Genomic DNA, 22,083 nt, shown 5'->3' on the forward strand with positions numbered 1-22,083 from the left:
TAAGCCAAAGCAATCTTGCAATGAGAATTTTGAACAGCTTCTTAGGATCAACCACTCTCCCATTGACTGGAAGCTAAGTGCCAGCAAGGTCTGCTATACTGAACTCTTTTCTGTAATGCTGGACATTTCATTTCTGTTTAAAATCTTGTAACAAAAGAAGCTGTGACTAGGTACGTTTGTATCTAAGTTGATGTTGTATTGAGCAATATCCAAACTTTTCACTGTACTCATTGACAATAAAAGCTTTCTATTCTATTCTATCCTATTCTATATACCTGTATATGTTCCAACATGCATACATAACACACAAAGCAACGAATAAGATCCTGAGGGGTCTTGACTGGTTAGATGTGCAACGAATGTTTCATTTTGCTAGAGAATCTAGAACTGGGGATGACTATGTAACAACAGGTGCTGTATAAAAGAGGTTAGGTGAAACTTTTCTCACAGAAGGTCATGAGCCTTTGGAACATTTTTCCACAAAAGATGGTGGAGCAAATTCTTTGGTCCACATCATGGCCCACATCAACTTTAGTATCCCAGCCAGTCGCAATCCCCTGCAATTTGCCGACCAACAAAACAAAGTGGACACCATTTCCCTAGCCCTACACTCATTCCTGGAACATCTGGATAATAAAGACACCGATGTCAGACTCCTATTCATCAACTACAGCTCTGCCTTCAATGCCATAGTCCCTTCCAGACTGATCTCAAAACACCAAGACCTAGTCTCGGCTCTGCCCTCTGCAACTGGATCCTTAGCTTTCTGACCCACAGACTCTAACAATGAAGATAGACAAATGCACTTCCTCCAGGATAACACTCAACACTGAAGTCACCCAAGGATGCATTCTCTGCTCCCTACTGTGCTTCCTGTACACTCACGACTGTGTAGCCAAATTCCAAACTAACACCATCTACAAATTTGTTGATGACATCACCGTGGTAGGATGGATATCAAACAATGAGCGGTCAGAATACAGAAAGGAGATAGAGGGCTTGGTGTTGTGGTGCAATGATAACAACTTCTCAATGTTGGCAAACCAAAATAACAGATTATTGACTTTATGAAGAAAGGAGGAGGACATCCCACCCCACCTACATCAATGGAACTGAGGTGGCGAGGGCCAAGAGTGTTTCTAAGAATGATGATAACTGACAATCTGTCCTGGACTTCCCACATAAAAGTGACAAGCAAGAAGGCACCACAATGCCTCTTCTACCTCAGGCAGCCTTGGCATGTCCATTTGGCTTGTCCATAAGGACCTTCATCAACTTTTACAGATGCACCATAGAAAGCATACTATCTGAGTGTATCATGGCCTGGTGCAACTACTGCTCTGCCCAGGTCCATAATAACCTACAGAAAGTTGTGCGCACAGCCCAGACCATCACAGAAGACAACCTCCTCTCCATTGACTCCATTTACACTTCTCCTTGCCACGGAAAGGATGCGAACATCATTAAAGACCCTTCCTACCCCAGTAATGCTCTCCTACAACCTCTTCCGTTAGGCAGAAGATACAGAGGCTTGAACACATGCACCAACAGGCACAAGGACAGCTTCTTCTCTGCTGTTATTAGATTGATGAATGGACTCTGTAATTTCAAACAACGTTGATCTTGTTAATGTTCATCTTGGTTTGCACACCTCCTGAACGGCGCAACTCGTATGCCTTGCTCTGTCTAAGCACCGTATGATCTGTGCTTCCTTATTTGCTATGATCTGCCCATATTGCTCACAGAACAAAGCTTTTCACACTTCTTGGGTATATGTGACTTCAATAAATCACATTATTGAATTTTCTAGAGTAGCTGGACAGACTATTGGTAAGTAGGTGGTGAAAGGTTTTCAGGGTTATGAAGGAATATGAATTTGAGGTTGGAATGAGATCAGCCATTATCTTATTAAAGGGAAGAGTACAATCAATGGACTGAATAGCCTACTTCTGTTCCTTGTTCATATTTTAAGCAGCTTCTGGACTTATTTCTTGTCACCACAACAAATCTACTTAAGCTTGCCTTTTGAAGATTGGAGTTGTTTTCCTGCACCTTCAGCCTCCATAAATTGTACCTCTGTTCATGCCAAAGCTTGACTGAAGCAGATTTCTCATTCTCGGGTGGGTTAAAATAGCAGATGGGTCATGGTGATGTCATCAGGACCCCATATTTGCATGTAACAAAGGGTCCTGTTGTCCATGCCTGAACTGAGCCATTCAAAGCCTTGGTGTCTTTGACATTGTGATGATATTTTAAACTATTGTCTACTCCAACATCAAAACTGCTGACTTACACTTCTGTCACATGGCCCAATTATACCCCCTGCCTCTGCTCATCCGGTGCTGAAACTCTGCATTTGACTACTTCGGTTCTCTCCTGATCAGCTCCCATATCTTATGCCTGATATTAATTGAGTTTGTCAGAACCTCTGCACTCCGTATCCTAACCTACATCAAATCCTATTCATCCGCCATCTCGGTGCTTGCTGACCTACACTGGCTCCCAGTGTGACAAAACGTCCGTTTTAAAATTTGCCAATGCAAAAGCAAAATGCTTTGAACATTCAGCAGGTCTGACAGAATAGGTGTTGCCTTTATGAGTGCAGGTCAAACTCACGTCCTGTAAATGTCAAAGTGGGCAATAACTCAGGACATTTGAACTTGATGTCTGCTGGTTTCCACTGGACATGTAGAATGTGAAAATCAAATTTTGTGCTGCCTGTGTAACAGTTGCAATGTAATTTTCAAAAACGTCTTATTGACTTGTTGGGCCAAAGGACCTGTTTCCACACTGTAGGGAATCTAATCTAAAGACTATTCAGATGATTCTCAGGAATAAATTGACTTTGAAATATAAAACATCCTTTGAAACAGAAGTTGTATTTATATCGCCAACTTTTAGCACCACAGAAAAGCAGTTTTTTTGTGAGATGCCAATGTTGTTCTGGAAACAAAGACCGATGCAAGCAAACTCAGATGTCGAGTACACAGTGCAATTGCCAAAACCCAACATGTTGGGAACATGGGAAGTTAGTAGTCATATCTTGGGGACACTCTGTATCACAGAGGCGGTGTTGAATGTATGAGAATGCGTGAAGGTGAATAAATCTCCTGGTCCTGAACAGATATATCCAAGAACAGTGCAACAGGCTAGAGAAGAAATTGCAGGCATCCTGGCTGATATTTTTATATCATTGTTAGCCACGGGTGAGGTCCTGGAAGATTGGAGGGGAGTGAAGATTGTGCCTTTTTTCAAGAGGGACTGCAAAGTAAAACCTGGGAACTATAGACAAGTAAGCCTAACATCTGTGGTAGGTAAGTTACTTGAGAAGATTCTGAGAGATAAGATATACATGCATTTGGAAAGACCGGGTTTGATTAGGAATAGTTAGCATGGCTTTGTGCGTAGGAGATCATGCCTCACAAATTTGTTAGAGTTGTTTGATGAAGTGACCAGGAAGATTGACAAGGGCAGATTTTAGTAAGGTCTTTGATAAGGTTCCAGATGATAAGCTGCTTTGGAAGGTTAGATTGCCTAGAATCCAGGGGGAGCTGGCAAATTGGATACACAATTGGGAGCCTTGATGGTATGAAGCAGAGGGTAGCAGTGGAAGGATGCATGTCAGACCGGAGGCCTGTGACGAGTGGAGAGCATCAGGGGTCGGTGCTGGTCCCATTACTGTTTGTTATCTATATAAATGATTTGAATGAGAATGTACAAGGCATGATTATTAAGTTGACAGATGACACTAAAAGGCAATATCATGGACAGTGAAGCAGGATATCAGAAATTGCAGCAGGACCTTGATCAGCTGGGGAAGTGGGTTGAGAAATAGCAAATGGAGATTAATATGGATAAGTGTGAGGTGTTGCATTTTGCAACGTCAAATCAGGATAGGAGTTTCATGGTGAATGGCAGGGTCTTAACCAATATGGTGGAATGGGGGGACCTTTGGGTTCTGGTGTATAGTTCTCTGAAAGTAGAGTCACAGGTAGACAGGGCAGTGAAGAAGGCTTTTGGGACACTGGCCTTCAGTCAGGGCATTGAGTATAGATGTTGGGAAATTGTGTTCAGTTGTACAGGATGTTGGTGAGGCTGCACTTGGAGTATTGTGTTCAGTTTTAGTCACCTTGCTATAGGAAGGATGTTTTTAAACTGAAAAGATTGCAGAAGAAATTTACAAGGATGTCGCCAGGGTGCAAGGATCTGAGTTATAGGGAGAGATTGGACAAGCTAGGACATTTTTCTTTAGTATAGGAGACTGAGGGGAATCTTTTAGGGTGGCATGATGGCTCAGTGGTTAGCAGCACTGCCTCAGAGCGCCAGGAGCCCAAGTTTGATTCCTCAGGTGACTGTCTGTTGTGTAGAGTTTGCACATTCTCCCTAAGTCTGCGTGGATTTTCTCCCACAATCCAAAGATATACACGTTCAGTCAATTGGCCATGCTAAATTGTCCATAGTGCATTAGTCAGAGGGAAATGGGTCTGGGTGAGTTACTCTTCAGAGGGTCGGTGTGGACTTGTTGGGCCAAATGGCCTGTTTCCACACTGTAGATAATCTAATCTATAGTTCACCTTAAACAAATAATCTGTAAACAGAACTTTTTTATTAATGCCTTTATGCTTTGAACTGCACAACGCTAAAATAAAACAATATTTAATGTTCCATCACCATATACCATGCATTCTGATGCTGTTGTTGCAACTGCCATTCACTTCAAATTATGATTATCTTGAAACTGTAGGACATTGCTACACAAATCCTCCTTAAAATTAAAAAAAAATGGCATCTCCTACATATGCAGTGATTAAATAAAACAAACAGTGAATGTGTTGTTTTTGAATCAATTTATATTTCAGCCATGAGTTTAAGAAACAAAATTGGATGATAATTTCTTCTCAAAAGTTGGAAACACTCATGTTGTAATACGCCACTAAGTCGTCTTCGATTAGATTAGATTACTTACAGTGTGGAAACAGGCCCTTTGGCCCAACAAGTCCACACCGACCCGCCGAAGCGTAACCCACCCATACCTCTACATCTACATCTACATCTACCCCTTACCTAACACTACGGGCAATTTAGCATGGCCAATTCACCTGACCTGCACATCTTTGGACTGTGGGAGGAAACCGGAGCACCCGGAGGAAACCCACGCAGACACGGGGAGAACATGCAAACTCCACACAGTCAGTCGCCTGAGGTGGGAAGAATGCGGTTCGTAAAAGAATGCGGTTTTCCTTTTGCACAAAATACGTTAATAACATACTCTGAATTTTGAGATATCAGTGCATTTACAAATATTTGCAGGATTCAGGAGGAAAATGTTATGAATGACATGATTTGAGGGCTTCCTATATTTAAAGAAACAACTAGGTGTGTACAGCGCCTTTCTTGATCTAAGGATTTCCACAGTATATTACATCCAAATTTTATGGCCCTGATCTATTGCCATTGTTGTAATTTAGATAAATATTGGCGTAATGTGCTTTGAAATGCCTGATGGTCATAAAAGGTAGTATATAATTTTTAATTTTAGGTCATATGGCAGTCAGTTTGCATCAGCAAAAATCCCACAAATGATATTGTAAGCACATTGTGGCAGCAATGGGTGTGAATCCTAGAATCCCTACAGTGTGGAATCACGCCCTTCAGCTCATAAATCCACACTGACCCTCCAAAGAGTATCCCACTCAAACCGATTCCCCATTACTCTATCTTTTCCCCTGACTAATGCACCTAATCTACACATCCCTGAACACTACAGGCAATTTAGCATAGCCAATTCACTTAACGAGGATTATGGGAAGAAACTGGAGCACCCGGAGGAAACCCACACAGACACAGGGAGAATATTCAAACTCCACACAGACAGTGATCTGAGGCTGGAATCAAACCTGAGTCCCTGGCTCTATGAGACAGCAGTGCTAACCACTGAACCACCGTGCCACCATGAAGTGGGTATGATCATAACATATCTGATGCTAGAAGTACAGAAAATGGGAGGTGGAGTAGGCCATTTCTCCCTTTGACCCTGCAATTCAATATGACCATGGTCAGTCATCCAACTGAGTATTCTGTTTCCACTTTCACCCATACCCTTTGATCCTTTCAGCCTAAGAACTATGTCAAACCCTTTTTGAAAACATTAAATGCTTTGGCCTCAAATGCTTTCTGTGACAGAGAATTCAACAGGCTCACTACTCTCTGGGTGAAGAAATTTCTTCTCATCTTAGTCTTAAATGGCCTGCTCCATATCTTTAGACTGTGATCCCTGGTTCTGGACTCCCCAGGAACATATGCTTACGTGCCTGGCCCTGTTAGAATTTTACAACTTTCTATGAGAGCCATTCCTTATTCTCCACCTCATTATTCTAAACTCCAATGAATATTGTCCTAACTAATCCAGTCCCTGGGTCGCATGTAGTGTGGGTCGAGAGGAGCAGTGATGCGTGGGTGGTTTAGAGGGGACAAAAGAGAGCAGTGATGAAGAGCAATGATGACAGAGAGCTGCAAGGAGAAGAAGTTTGGTGGGGGATGCTAACTGAAGGAAGTGGCAGTGAGAGTGATCATGAGTTGAGTGAATGTAATTGAGAGAGGGCATTGAGAGGTAATTGATGCTTACAATTGTTGGGGAAAGGAGTGATTGAGAGAGAGGGTATTGATCAGGAATGGCCTGAATTTGGGCAGTCAACAGTTTTAATATTACAGCGATTGCATGAGGAGCATTCCAGCTTCTCATGGATCCAATAGTCAGTGAAATATTGCTTTAAAAATATCAAACTCTTCTTGATCATGTTCCCAGCGCAGTGTCAGCTGCATTTGAGGTGGCCCCTGCTGATTTTCAAAGACAGCCACAAACGTAGATGGGGTCTCTCACAATTTTTATGTCGAAAGGATCTAATAACCTTTCTTGGGAAGCCAGAATGCCCATTTAGCTAAGTGCCCATTTTGTGCCTGATATAAGGTCAGCAGATTTACCGGCATTTTTAAAAAATAAATAAGTTGAGAAATTTATTCTACATAGCTACACAGATGTTTACACATAAAGTCAGACTTACATGGTCCAAATCCAGCCAAAATAAATGGTATTGACATAGTGTTTGTCGGCATTCGTTGTACAATGTTTCTGAAAGCTATTTGTGTGAAGTTGGATTAATCTTCAATTTGGTCACAAAGCTTTGAGTGAAGAATCGGGCAATCTCACACAAAGTTCTGATGGAGACAAATGTGTCATCTTTGGCTTCTGGGAGTTTTGGTAATTATGCATACATTGTCAGTGTAATGTGTACCTATTATTAACATGCAATAATCTGCCTTGTGTTATGTGAGACAAGTGCCTTTCTTGTTAAAACTCACTGATGGTCTATTCTCCAATGCTAATCATCAGGCAGCTCTCTAGATTCAGCATAGAAATGAAGAGTTTTGCAGCTCTTCTGACACAGTGATAGTGTCCCTACCCCTGAACCTGCAATCTTGAGTTCAAGTCCCAGCCGCTCCAGAAGGATGTAACAACATCTCTGAGCAGATTGATTTGGAAGTATCGAGGAATATCTAAGAGGACTCCTGATCTCTGAGATGAGGTTGGGGGAAATCAGAGGACTTCCTCATGGGCCAGTTCATAGGCTGGGCCAAACTGGTCAACAAAGATCCAAGCAGAGGGCCATGGAGGGGGTTGTAGTAACTGACTATCTAGCCCTCTTCTGTCCATACATGGGTGTCCATAGAGAAACAGAATGCAGAATCCTGAGGCCTTTAGTGGCCAATTGTCTCCAAAGGGGTTGGATACATCACCACTGGAAGTGACATTGTTACTTAATTTTAATAAGATTCTGTTGTGGTTCTGTACAATTCCATTGACCGGTTGATTTGTGCCTCAATCACAGTGCCTCACCAGGAGTTGTCTAATCTGCTCAACGTTTAAAGAAGAGTAGCAAGGAGGAGTAGAATACTTGTGACACTGTGGTAGCATCCCTACCTCTGGGCAAGAACGTACATGTGTAAGTCCCATTGGCCATGGAGGTGTGGCATAACATGCCTGAACAGGTTAATTAAAAGAACTTAGAAAAGAGGAATGCTTGGACTATACCCCAACCACAAGCTGCCCAGGAATAACCCAGAGCCCATGAGAGAAACACACTGATGGTGCTTCTCACATGAGAAATCTTGGCGTTGGCAGAGGTGTGTACAAAAGCACTGTCGCTCTGGTTGGAGCCAATTAAGATCATCAAGGACTCATGGAAGTCATCCGTTTCTGAATGTCTTCATGAAAGCAGTTGGCATTTTGGAGATATCTGCTACAAATCAGCTGAAGGGCTGCTGTAAACCACATCAGGGCTAATCAGGGAGATCAGACTAATTACTGATGGTCGGTCAAAATGCTGATCATAGGTGAAAGAGCTTTTATCCTTTTCAAGCGAAAGTTACTGCAGTTTAGGAGAGGCTTCAATGTGAAGACCTTTGCCAGTTCATTGGGTTGTCAGCCTCCTGGTATTGCATGAACATCAAAGCAGTGGGCAAGGGTTTTACCAACTCCAACAGAGCACCAGAAAGCTGCAGCTGGAACTGGGTACTGTACCCTCAGAAATCAAGGCCAATGGGAATGAGGAGCAACAGCCTGAAGAACAGAGCACCAGTCACCAGGAGGCCACCAGGATATTGCCACCCTCTAGGCACTGAGTCACAGATATCAGTGCCCTCTTAACACTAACCCTTACATTAACCATAACCTTAACCTCTGTGACATCTCACAGGCATCTGCACCATTTGCCTCTTTGCCAAGACGAAGCAAAACTTCAAATTCACAACTGATGGGTATCGCAGACACAGACGGCACTGAGCCCAAGGTCTAGGCAGTTTGGGTGATGCCGCCCAATCTTGTCCTGCAGGAGTCTCCATCATTGTGGTGTCCCTTCTTAATATAGCCTTCCAGTCAGGTGTGGTCCTTCAGGATGGAAGGGTTCTAGAAGAAGACTAGGGGCCACAGATAAGAAAGGAGGAACATTTGGAGAATGGGGGACATGGCACCCAACAGAGAGGTATCCCAGCTGCAAGGCAAAGTTGTTTTCTACTGCACCATCCAATGGCCTCCACTCCCTCTCAGTCTCCATTGTTAGATCCAGATTAACATTGATCAGGTGAGGATCTCCTTCACAGGGATATTTCATTTTACACTGCTACAGTAAAATATTTTGATTTAAATCCTGTATCTCATGCTCATGGCCAGCAGCATCAATAATAGCTGTTGTGTATACCTGAGTTAAAAATCACACAACACCAGGTTACAGTCCAACAGGTTTAATTAGAAGCACACTAGTTTTCGGAGCGACGCTCCTTCATCAGGTGATGAAGGAACGTCGTTCCGAAAGCTAGTGTGCTTCCAATTAAACCTGTTGGACTATAACCTGGTGTTGCGTGATTTTTAACTTTGTACACCCCAGTCCAACACCGGCATCTCCAAATCATGTATATCTGAATGAGTGTCATGTTTCAACTCATTTTCAACCAACAGACCATGCTGTCCAGTTACATTCAGTCATGGATGGTGGTGGACAATTAACCAACTCACGGAAGAGGAAGTTCCACAAATATCCCAATTCTCAATGATGGAAGAGCACAGCATATTAGTGCAAAAGATAAGGCTGAAGCATCTGCAGCAATCTTCAGCCAGAGTGCTGAGTGGATGATCCATCTCGGCCTCCTCCAGTGATCCCCAGCATCACAGATTCAAGTCTTTGGCCAGTTTGATTCACTCTATATGATATCAAAAAATGGTTGAGGGCACTGGATACTGCAAAGGCTGTGGGTACTGACAACATTCCACAACAGTACTGAAGACCTGTGTTCTAGACCTGCTGCTCCCCTAGCCAAACTGATCCAGTACAGTTGCAACACAGGCATTTACCCGACAACATGGAAAATTGTCCAGATACATTCCATACATAAAAAGGAGGACAAATCCAAACCCCAGACAATTACCGCTCCATCAGTTAGCTCTTGATCATCAGTAAAGTAATAGAAAGTCTCTTAACAGTGCTATCAAATAGCACTTGCTTGCCAGTAAACTGCTCACTGAAGCCCAGTTTGGGTTCCATCAGGGCCATTCATTATAGCCTTGGTTCAGACATGGATGAACTCCAGAGAGGAGGTGAGAGTGACAGCCCTTGACATCAAGGCCACATTTGGCTGAGTGTGGCATCAAGGAACAGTAGCAAAACTGGAATCAATGGGTATCAGAAGGCAAACTCCCTGCTGGTTTGAGTCATACCTGACACATAGGAAGATGGTTGTGATTTTCAGTTTTTGGACATCAGTCACCTCAGCTCTGCAAGAGTTCCCCGGGTAATGTTGCAGGCCTAAACATATTCAATTGCTTAGACTCATAGAGTCATAAAACCATACCGCTGGGAAACTGACTCTTCAGTTCAACTCGATCATGCTGACCAAGTTTCCCATAGTAAATTAGTCCTAATTTCATGCATTTGGATTATATTTCTCTAAACCTTTTCTATTTATATGTCTATCCAAATATCTTTTAAATGTTCTAACTATACCTGCATATACCACTTCTTTTGGCAGTTCATTCCACATAGAAACCATCCTTTTGTGAAAAAAGTTGCCCCTCAGGTCCCTTTTAAATCTTTCTCCTCTCACCTTAAAAATATGCCTCCTAGTTTTGAACTCCCCAATCCTAGGAATAAGATCTTTGCTATTTATCTTGTCTACACCCCTCATGATTATGTAAGCCTCTATAAGATCACCTCTCAACCTCCTATGCTTCAGTAAAAAATATCCGAGCCTATCCAGTCTTTCCTTATAATTCAAACCCTTCATTCCGGCAACATTCTGGTAAATCTTTATTGAAACTTCTCCAATTTAATAATATCCTTCCTACACCAAGACTGGAACTGCCCACAGTACTCCAAAAGTGACGTCACCAACATCCTATACCACCTCAACATGAGCAAATAAGGCTATTGTGCTAAATACCTTGTTAACCACCCTTCTACCTGTGACACAACTTTCAAAGAACTATGTACCTGAACCCATTGGTCTCTCTCCCACCATCATAAGGTCAGAAGTGGGAATGTTCACCAATGATTACACAATATTCAGCACATTCATGACTCCTCCAGTACTGAAGAAGTCTATATTCAAATGCACCAAGATCTGAACAATATCCAGGCTTGAGCTAACAAGTAACATTCACACTACATGAATGCCAGGCAATGACCATCTCCAATATGAGACAATCTAATCACAGCCTCTTGGTGTTGCCATCACTGAATTCCCCACTATCAACATCCTGGAGGTTACCATTGACCAGAAACTCAACTGGACTCATCACGTAAACACAATGGTCACAAGTGCAGGTCAGATGCTTGAAATACAGTGACAAGTAACTGACCTCCTCACTCCCCATAAGCCTGTCCCCTACCTATGAGGCACAAATCAGGAGTGTGATGAAAACTCCCCACAGGCCAAATGGTGCAGCTCCAACCACACTTAAGAAGCTTGACACCATCCAGGACAAAGCAGAGCTCTTGATTAGCACCACATCCACAAGCTCCACTCCCTCCACCGCTAATGCTGTGTACACTATTTACAAGATACACCAAATATCCTTAGAGAGCACCTTCCAAACCCATGACAACTTCCATCAAGAAGGACATGGGCAGTAAGTACATAGGAACACCATCACTTTCAAGTTCCCCTCCAAGCTGTTCACCATCTTGACTTGGAAAAATGTCATTGCTCCTTCACTGTGTCAAAATCCTGCAAATCCATCCCTCAGGGCAGCATGTGGACTGCAACGGATTAAGAAGGCAGCTCTCCACCATCTTCTCAAGGGCAACAAGTGAGGGCAACAAATGCTGGCCAGCCAGTGATGTTCTCATCCCACAAGTGAATAAAAAAAATCTGACCTACCTCCATGCCTGTCCCCCTTATATCTTTAATTGAATAGGAACCATGACCCTTATTCTCCTGCTAACTCTGAACTTCAGCCTCTTACCAGAGGTGGGTTGCTTGCACAAAAACAGAGCATACTGTTGTTTCCAAACTCCCATGGAGATAATATTACCCTGTCTTGTACTTTTCTTCCGGAGTCACTTGTCTGCAATCAATGTGAATGTTATATCAATCAGGACTCGTTGCTAATTGAGAAAATGATGTTTGAGGACTCAGTGAAAAAAATCTTATGACAGTGAAAGCAAGGCTTCAGGCACAAGGTGCAGTCAAATATTCTTGGAATTTTGAAATAGAAGCAGAAAGTGCTAGAAATCAGGCTTTCTGAATACAAGTCAGAGCGACTCAAAATGTTAATACGGGAGTTTCTATCTCCACAGATATTGCCTGACCTGCTGAGTTTCTTCAGCGCTATCTGCTTTGAGTTCAGATTTCTAACATCTGCAGTACTTTGCTTTTCTATTCTTGGACTTCAAAAATGTTTTAGACCTTTAGAAACTTAGTTAATAAATATTAATTTTCCTTGTTTCCATCTCCTAGACATTATTTGTGCCATTTGTGGTCTGAACCTTTCTGTATAACTATGCTGAAGTTGCTTTCATAGGTGAGTAACCCCCTTGCACAGACATGACTCTCTACCACAGTTTACATATATGTCAGTGCCTGGGAGCAGGAGGCTGTGCTGCAATTTGCAGATCAAGCAATGCTTAAGGCAGTAGTAATATCTGCCAGCTGCAAAGAGAGAAGTCAGAAGGCCTCCAACACTGAAGTTTCAGGGCATAACCAGACAAACAAAATTTGATTTTTCTTTTGAAACTTTTAAATCTTGTTCATCTCAGAAGCCATGGTTCAAGACTTCAGGTTGTGAGGTCAAGATCAACTCCAGACATTTGAGCACAAAATCTAGTCCAACATTTTTGTGCAGTACGAGGGGGCAACCCCTTCAGCAGTTTTGCCTTTCAGGTGAGACACTAAACCAAGACCCTGTCTGTCAGCACAGATGAATGTGAAAGAACCAGTGGCAATGATTTGAAAGAGATCAGCGGCGTTCTCCTTGCCAAAATTTACACATTAACCAACATTATTAAAGTATTCAAGTCAAATATAGAAGTATAGATGCTGGAGGTCTGAAACAAACAAAAACAAAAGTTGCTGGAGAAATCCAACAGGTCTAGCAACACCTCTGAAGGGAAAACAGAGTTAGCATTTCCAGTGGCTATTTTCAGAACTGGCGATTACATTATCAGATCACTATCACATTTGTGTGTGTGGGACTTGCTGTACGCCACTTGGCCATTGCTTGCATTACCACATTGATTACATTAGCAAGGATAATAATGACAACAATGAAGAACAAATTGAGAGACCAGTTAGTAAATAGTACAAAATCCTAAACTTGATTAACAGACGTCAAGAAGGAAAGCAGGCAAATTCTGTTGGACTTCTGTCATGGCTACCAGGCATAATTTATTTCAAGGTACCATTCGAAAGTTCCTTCAGGATAAAGAGTCAAAGCTATTAACAAGAAATTACAGATATCAGGATTAAACCAAGTACCACTGATGATAAAGAATTCTTTTTGTAAGAAAATCCCAAAAAGTCTCTATGGGATACAACTGGGGCCCATTGCTTAAGTTCCATTATTACTGAAGCAAACTAATTCACACTTGAAGCCAGGTCATAGAAACATTGAAACAGGAGTAGGCCATTCAGCCCTAATACCTGTTTCACCATTCAGTGACCAACAACCACAACCATTTCTTATTCAGGTGGAGCAGAACTACAAAAGATTTTGGTGGCATAAGAAGATTTGTGGCTTTTGGTTCTGAAGACATGACATTTCTAGCTTAAATAAACCAAAGGACTGTGAATACTGGAGATCTGAAACAAATAAATCTGAAACAAACAACGACAGAACTTGCTGGAGAAACTAAGCAGGTCTGTCAGCATAGACTCATAGAGATGTACAGCACAGAAACACACCCCTCGGTCCAACTTGTCTGTGCTGACCAGATATCCTAATGTTACCAAGTCCCATTTGCCATCATTTGGCCCATATCCCTCCAAACCCTTCCTATTTATATACCCATCCAGATGCCTTTGAAATGCTGTAATTGTACCAGCCTCCACCGCTTCATCTGGCAGTTCATTCCATATACACACCACCCTATGCGTGAAAAAGTTGCCCCTTAGGTCCCTTTTAAATTTTTCCCCTCTAGCCCTAAACCTTCGCCCTCTAGTTCTAGACTCTCTCCTACACCAGGGAAAAAACCTTGTTTATTTGCCCTATCCATGCCCCTCATGATTTTATAACCCTCTGTAAAGTCAACCCTCAACCTCCAACGCTCCAGGGAAAACAGCCCAGCCTATTCAGCCTTTCCCTATAGATCAAAATCTCCAACCCTGGCAACATCCTTGTGAATCTTTTCTGAATCCTTTCAAATTTCACAGCGTCCTTCCTATAGCAGAGAGACCAGAATTGCACACAGTGTTCCGAAAGTGGCCTGACCAATATCCTGTACAACTGTAACATGACCTCCCAACTCTTATATTCAGTGCTCTAACGAATAAAGGAAAGCATTTGAGACGCCTTCTTCACTATCCTATCTACCTGTGATTCCACTTTCAAGGAACTATGAACTTGCACTCCAACACCTCCAACACTTGTTCAGCAACACTTCCCAGGAGCCTACCATTAAGTGTACAAGTCCTGCTCTGATTTGCCATGAATCGGTGCTGGGTCCACTGCCTTTCATTATTTATATAAGTGATTTAGACGTGAACATAGGAGGTATAGTTAGTAAGTTTGCAGATGACACCAAAATTGGAGGTGTAGTGGTCAGCAAAGAAGGTTACCTCAGAGTGCAATGGGATCTTGATCAGATGGGCCAATGGGCTGAGGAGTGGCAGATGGAGTTTAATTTAGATAAATGTGAGGTGCATCTGTGAAGAGAAGACAGAGCTCACTTCTGAAGAAGCGTCAGTGGACTTGAAATATTCACTCTGTTTTCTCTTAGAATTAGAATTAGTTTTATTGTCACGTGTACTCAAGTTACAAAAGAACAGGAATACAGTGAAAAGTGTACAATGTCGCCAAGACACGGCACCATCTTAGGTACAAAGTAACTCGGAACAATCTGAGGGACAGGAAAAAGAAAATAAAGTAAAAAGTTACACTACATTACAAATATACATCTTATAAGCATAAGTTAGGAAAATAAGAAGTAAAGTTAAAAAGATAGACATAATAGTCTGTTTAAAAGGGCTTCCAAATGGTCTGACAGGGCTCCACCGATGCCCAACATGTAGTCATCTCCTCTCCAGGCTCGTCCACCATCACTCTCACTCTGCTCCTAGCTCCTGGCTGCCTACACTCCAGGCCACTGGCAGAAGAGAAAAAGACAGAGAGAAAAAAAACACGAGAGGTTTTTATAAAAAGGAAGAAAAGTAAAAAGGAGTTGACAGAGCAGATGAGCTCTGGCTGGAGTGTTCTACTCTGCTGTCATCTTGAATTTAACTTTCACAGGTACTGCAAACCTGCAGGGTTTCTCAGCAGTTTCTCTTTTTGTTTGTTGTATCTCAAGCTGCACAGTTACTCTGCATCAGGCCTGTAGCTGTTTTGAACCATGTCTCCCACTCTCTGCCTTCACTCTCCCACACCACAAGCTCTTAATCCAGCACTTTCACCAACTCGGCTGAGATTAATTAATCCTGACTGATTTCAGGTTGAAATTAATACAGGTGTTTCACTGCGCTGAACTTTTTAAAAATGGATAGATGGGTTTTGTTTAAATTCAGACTGGTGCCTGAGCCTGCTATCTTCTTTATTTAATTGGCTACACCACTCCAACCCTGACTGGCTGAGATACCAGAGAAATCTGAATTCTCGAGGAGAAAGTGAGGACTGCAAATGCTGGAGATCAGAGCTGAAAATGTGTTGCTGGAAAAGCGCAGCAGGTCAGACAGCATCCAAGGAGCAGGAGAATCGACGTTTCGGGTATAAGCCCTTCTTCAGGAATGAGGGCTTATGCCCGAAACGTCGATTCTCCTGTTCCTTGGATGCTGCCTGACCTGTTGCGCTTTTCCAGCAACACATTTTCAAAGCTGAACTCTCACCTGCTGAGCCCGTTTCCTGAATTTCAACAAGCAGGCATTCAAATTGAATGCACACATCGTGGCAAATTTTGTTGCCTTAGTCAGTTTGAATGAAGTCCCATTATACTTCGTAACTCTTTAAACATTATCGAAAGCTAAGTGTTGAATGTCCACAGTGAATTATCTGTTGCTTTGTCTCCTATCCCTGAAAAATGCACCAAGCCTGTTACAATTTCCTTTGTAATATATGATGCTCTGTTCCAGACTCACTGTCTCCAAGAATAATGTTCACACTCATCTAATTTCTGCACTAATTGATGTCATATCGCTTTCTAAACATCTAATTTGGTGCTGAGATTCCAAGGAACCTGTTGTAATCTTGGCACAGTTTTAACTTTGATCTGTCAGGGTGGAGTCCTTAGCAGCTGGTTCAGGGTGGTATCTACAGCAGGTGCAGGTATCATTCTAATGGGCTGAAGCCAATGCAGATCAGGGAAATTAAAAGGAAATAGCATGTGCAGTTGTCTGTGCAAGGCAGCTTTTGCAATAACACTGGAACAGAATATCCTTTTTCACTCAATGAGTAGGTCATTCTACATGCACAAGCCTAGCATCAGGAGGCTACTGAAAAAGATATTGCGGTTATATAATACTTTCAACATTTTCAGGATGTCCCAAAACATTTCGCAGGCAATTTTTTTATTCATGAAATGCAATCATCATTATTACAGAAGAAAATATGGCAATGAAATTGCACAGAGCAAGATTCCACAGATAGCAATTTGACCAGCCAATTTGTTTTGATACCGTTGGCTCAAGGGGAAATATTTGCCAGGTGCCTTGATTTGATCTTCCTCAACTAGTGTAATGGGATAGTTCTTGTGGTGCAGTAATGGTTGTAGTGATTGCAATGAGGTCAGCCAAGTGGGTCTAATAGAATATGAGTTCCCTGATTGAGGCTGAGGGAGCCCTAGCTGATAGATATAAACAGGAGCATCAGAGATTCTATTCACTGTGAGAGCTGGCTCTGAGGAAGCTGGATCAGTGTCAAGGACTGTCCATGTATAAATAAAGGGTGACTTGGTGATGGGATACCGGTCTCTGGGAATTTATTTCAGTGATGTCTGTACCTTTGGATCGGGAAACCTGGGTTGAAGTCCCACCTGCTTCAGAGGTGTGTAATAACTTCTCTGAACAGGCTGAGAAAATATCTAGTATAGCTTTTTTAAAAAGTCTTTGTTTTATGTCTTATATAGAAGATGACACCTCTGAGAATGAAACACTGTAGATAGTTATAGTAGTTGTACTATTTTGTGCATGCATGCGTGTGAGTGTGTGCGTGTGCGTCTGTGTGTGTTGTGGGGACTGGTTGGGAAAAAGCTAGTTTCTGCTGGAGCTTGGGGCTAAAGTGAAAACTTAAATTTCCTCTCTGCCTGTGTCATGGCTAACCAACTGTTATGTTGCAATTTTAGCAGAAGTGCTTTGTGAGGAATATTGTTGCTGAAAGTTACAGCAGTCAGACAGGAGGACTCCCAAGTTATCTCCCAGTGTTCAAGACCAGGTATCCGAATTTAAATCGAGAGCTACTTACTCAGAGACTAATATAATACTCATCAGCTGAAGATGAGATCACATGAGACATTTAGACAAGCTTGTGAATGGCACGAGATCAATGCAGGAAGTTTGACAAAATACCACCCCAGCCCACCCCCAGCTCAGGGATCCTTTAGCCAATTACAATGCCTGTATAGGTATAATGGGTATGGTCAACCAAACTACCAAATAGAACCTCAAGAAATGTATGTTGCATACGACTCCATAATGTATCAGGTGTAATTTACCCAGAGAACACTTGTTGAATAACTTAAATTAGTGGATATGGACACAGCAGTTAAAATAATTGCCTTGGATTTTCACAAGACTTTTGAAAAGGTTTCACATATGAGATTTTCCAAGACTTTTAAGGCTCATAAAATTAACAGCAAATTAGGCAGGCAAATTAAAAGCAGCAACCCTGAAATTAAGAAACATAATGATCAATGGGAAAAGCTATGCCTGTAAGGACTAGCATAATTCTGAAGGCACCTATTACAGGTGTTCTGCTACCTGTATTGTTTTACGATTTACTGTCAGGGGAAAACGTTGTGCCAGGTCACAATTATAAGGAAAGGCAAATACCAGCAAAAGAGATCTGAAATCAGTTAAGCAGATAGATTGACTAAGCCATAGCATAATAGCTTTAATGCACATTAATGAGGAAAACGGCATTATGTATATGTGTATCTGACAGAGAGAGCTAGGGTGTAAAATTAAATTTCCTGTTTCGCTGGGTATTGGCTGTCCACACACTGAAACCATGGACAACTCAAGCTATGGTCCTACTTGCCTCCTGACCAATGAGATGAGATATACTACTTTAAAAAAAATGACTTTCAGATCAGAATTGTTTTCCTGGCCGAGAACCCACATACATCCAATCACTAGAAAAACAAAACCAGCTAGCATATATAATAATGAAGTTATTTCCATCTGTTTTACATTAATGCTGAAATTGAAAGTTTCACCCATCACAAGTTGTTTGTCGAATGGGGAAATTAGAATGTGCAAAAATGTACAGTGGAATATGAAACGGTCTTCAAACCTTTCCATGTATCCTTGCTGAAGTTGAAAGCTTCATTTTAGTGAGTTGGCTTTTGAAAATCTTGAAGAATGATCTAATTTGAATAACCATAATAGCTTCTTACAAACTGAATCATTACCTCACAAGCTGCCTTTCAGGGTGATATTAATTATCCACCTTATGAGCCAAGTTCACACAGCAAGTAAGATCTTGACTATTGAAGAGGCTGTTACCAAATATGATCCTGCCAAAATTTCTTAACAAGGTTACCTTCAAAGAATAGAACAGGTGAACAATTGTTTGACTGTTAGTGCTTCATTGAAAGTATAATTCAAGCTAGGCGTACGTACCTTAAGAATAAGTTCTCTTCATTCAAATCCTCATTCTCTTCCACCCACCCAAATACCATGCCAAGTTACTCAGTAAGATACCTTCAAAGCTTTTATCCTTCACCATCTGCATTGAGACCCTTCTCTTTCTCAGTGATATCAATCTCCACCTCAATTCTTTATGCCTTCAATCCCCTGAGTTTACTGCCCTCTATTTTCCCAAATTTCAGTATCCATATTCCTAGTCACCCACTCAACATTACCATTTGGGTATATATCCCAGTTCTCACCTTATGATAGAGGGAAGGAAAGGTTATTAACAGTGGACAATAAATACTAGTGTTGTGGAGAAAAACACCAGTCTCTGAGTCAGAATCGGCGTTCAATGGCAGAGTTTATTGCACAAGGAAATACCGGAGCTCCGGGGAGAGAAAGACACCAAAAGCAGAGTGGTCAGCTGCGAGTCTTCTCTCAACCTGGAGCACACATCAAGAAACTTTTATTCCTCTTGTGGCACAATAGGTCAGTGATGAGATTATTGTCTTTATAACATGGTTTGTTTATGGCAATCATTGCAGAATTGTTGATAGTTTCGATACAGTCTTTGTCAGTTCCAGTGCAGCCTTTGTTAATTTCCATGTGGTCATTGTCAGTTTCAGTATAGGCATTGTCAGTTTCAATGTCTGTGTGGACGTCCATTGCTGTAATAATGGATGCTAATCACTCTTCTTGAGAAAGATAATTACTGCAGCCCTGGCTATTAGCATTTTGTATTGAGTCCGTATCAAACTGTTAGCATTTCTGTCAAAGGTGTTGACTGGACCCAGACACTTCAGTGGGTAGTGTACGTTACTCGCGTGAATTCTCTCCCCTACCCGCCTTAAACTAATCAACTGCGTTGTTATTGCATTGTGCTGCATTCTGGTGGCCTTAGGCAGTGTCTGTATCTGCTCTGCTGTTTCTCTCCATATTGTGATCTGGTGGCCATCTTGCATGTCAAGTTAGCCAACTGATAGCTCAGCAGCCATCTTGTGTGTCAGTGTGCCTAGTGTCACCCTGCCCCGTGCCATCTCCCTCTTCACTAGCATAGGCAGTGATGCCCATATCTACTCCCTTTAGGAGAAGAACAGTTAGGTCCAAGTCTGATTATTTCTTTCTACCCCATTTGACACAGATCCTATATTCCCTCCCAAATCCACTTCCTTCTGTGTTTATTCAGGAACAAAATCGCTGCCTCCATGTCAATAGTAATAGAGCTTCCAAATTCCAAACCGTCTGATCTCCAGACTGTCATTCACCATGAAAATTCTTCAGCTATTGATCTGTTCAACCAAACCCTCACCTCCACCTTTTAGCCACTGGTTCCCACTAAAACCATTACTTCACTTTATACTGGTCATTAAAGCTGGTACAACACTTCACTTCCTTAAGTCCAAAGAATGCAGCATTGAAAATTGAACCATGCAAAGGATGATTAAAAATCCATTCACAGGACTTGGGCATCACTGCCTAGGCTTGCATTTATTGCCCACCTTTAATAGCTTTCCCTTCCCTCCCTCATGAAGTCAGAACTGGGGATGTTTGCCAATGATCACACAATGTTCAGCACCATTCCCAATGCCTCAAATGCTGAAGTCTTTGTTCAGGTCCAACAAGATTTGGACAATATCTAGGTTAAGGCTGACGAGTGGCACATAAATGTCAGATGATGACCTTCTCCAACAACTGACAATCTAGCCATTGCCCCTTAACATTCAGTGGAGTTCCTATCATTGAGTACCCCACTATCAACATCATTGGGGTTACCATTGACCGGAAACTCAATTGGACTTCCTACAAATACTCAGTGACTAAAAGAACAGGTCAGAGGTTAGGAATCCTGTGGCGAGTAACACATCTCCTTCAGCACTTTCCAAACAAAAGACCACTTCCATCTAGAAGGACAGGGGCAGCAGATTCATGGGAACACCACTACCTGCAAGTACCCTTCCAAGCCACTCACCATCCCAGAATTGGAAATACATCGCTGTTCCTTCACTGTCACTGGGTCAAAATCCTGGAATTCCCTTCTCAAGGGTATTATGGGTCAACTCACAGCAGATGGACTGCAACAGTTCAAGAAGGCAATTCACCTCCACCTTCTCTGCAGCTGTAACATTGTCTTCTCTACTCTGTCCTGTTATCCTGATGCACTTTATATGGTATGATCTGCCAGTATTGCATGCAAGGTAATATTTTTCACTGTGTCTCAGTGCACGTGACATTAATAAATCATATCAAATTCTACGAATGATCAATAAATGCTGGCCAGCCAGTTGTACAGTATTGGAACTGGTCCTCCTGGGAGCAGATGCGGCGGAAACGAAGGAATTGGGAATACGGGATGGCATTTTTACAGGGGGCAGGGTGGGAGGAGGTGTAGTCTAGGTAGCTGTGGGAGTCGGTCGGTTTATAGCAAATGTCCGTGTTGATTCGGTCGCCCGAGATAGAAATGGAAAGGTCTAGGAAGGGGAGGGAGGAGTCGGACATGGTCCAGGTGAATTTGAGGCCGGGGTGGAAGGTGTTGGTAAAGTGGATGAACTGTTCAACCTCCTCGTGGGAGCACGAGGCAGCGCCAATACAGTCATCGATGTAGCGGAGGAAAAGGTGGGGGTTGGTGCCAGTGTAGCTGCGGAAGATGGACTGTTCCACATATCCTACCAAGAGGCAGGCATAGCTGGGGCCCATGCGGGTGCCCATGGCTACTGCTTTGGTTTGGAGGAAGTGGGAGGATTGGAAGGAGAAGTTGTTCAGGGTGAGGACCAGTTCAGTCAGTCGGAGGAGGGTGTCAGTGGAAGGGTACTGGTTGGTACGGTGGGAAAGGAAGAAGCTGAGGGCTTTGAGTCCTTTGTGATGGGGGATGGAGGTGTACAGGGACTGGATGTCCATGGTGCATGTCCACGCCTTATCTTCACCATGTCCACGCCTTCAACTCCCCCTCCCTCTCCACCAAGGACATGCAGGTCCTTGGACTCCTCCATCACCAGACCATAGCAACACGACAGTTGGAGGAAGAGCACTTCATCTTCCGCC

The sequence above is a fragment of the Chiloscyllium punctatum genome, chromosome 20 (genome assembly GCF_047496795.1).
Source record: "Chiloscyllium punctatum isolate Juve2018m chromosome 20, sChiPun1.3, whole genome shotgun sequence".
NCBI classification, from domain to species: domain Eukaryota; kingdom Metazoa; phylum Chordata; class Chondrichthyes; order Orectolobiformes; family Hemiscylliidae; genus Chiloscyllium; species Chiloscyllium punctatum.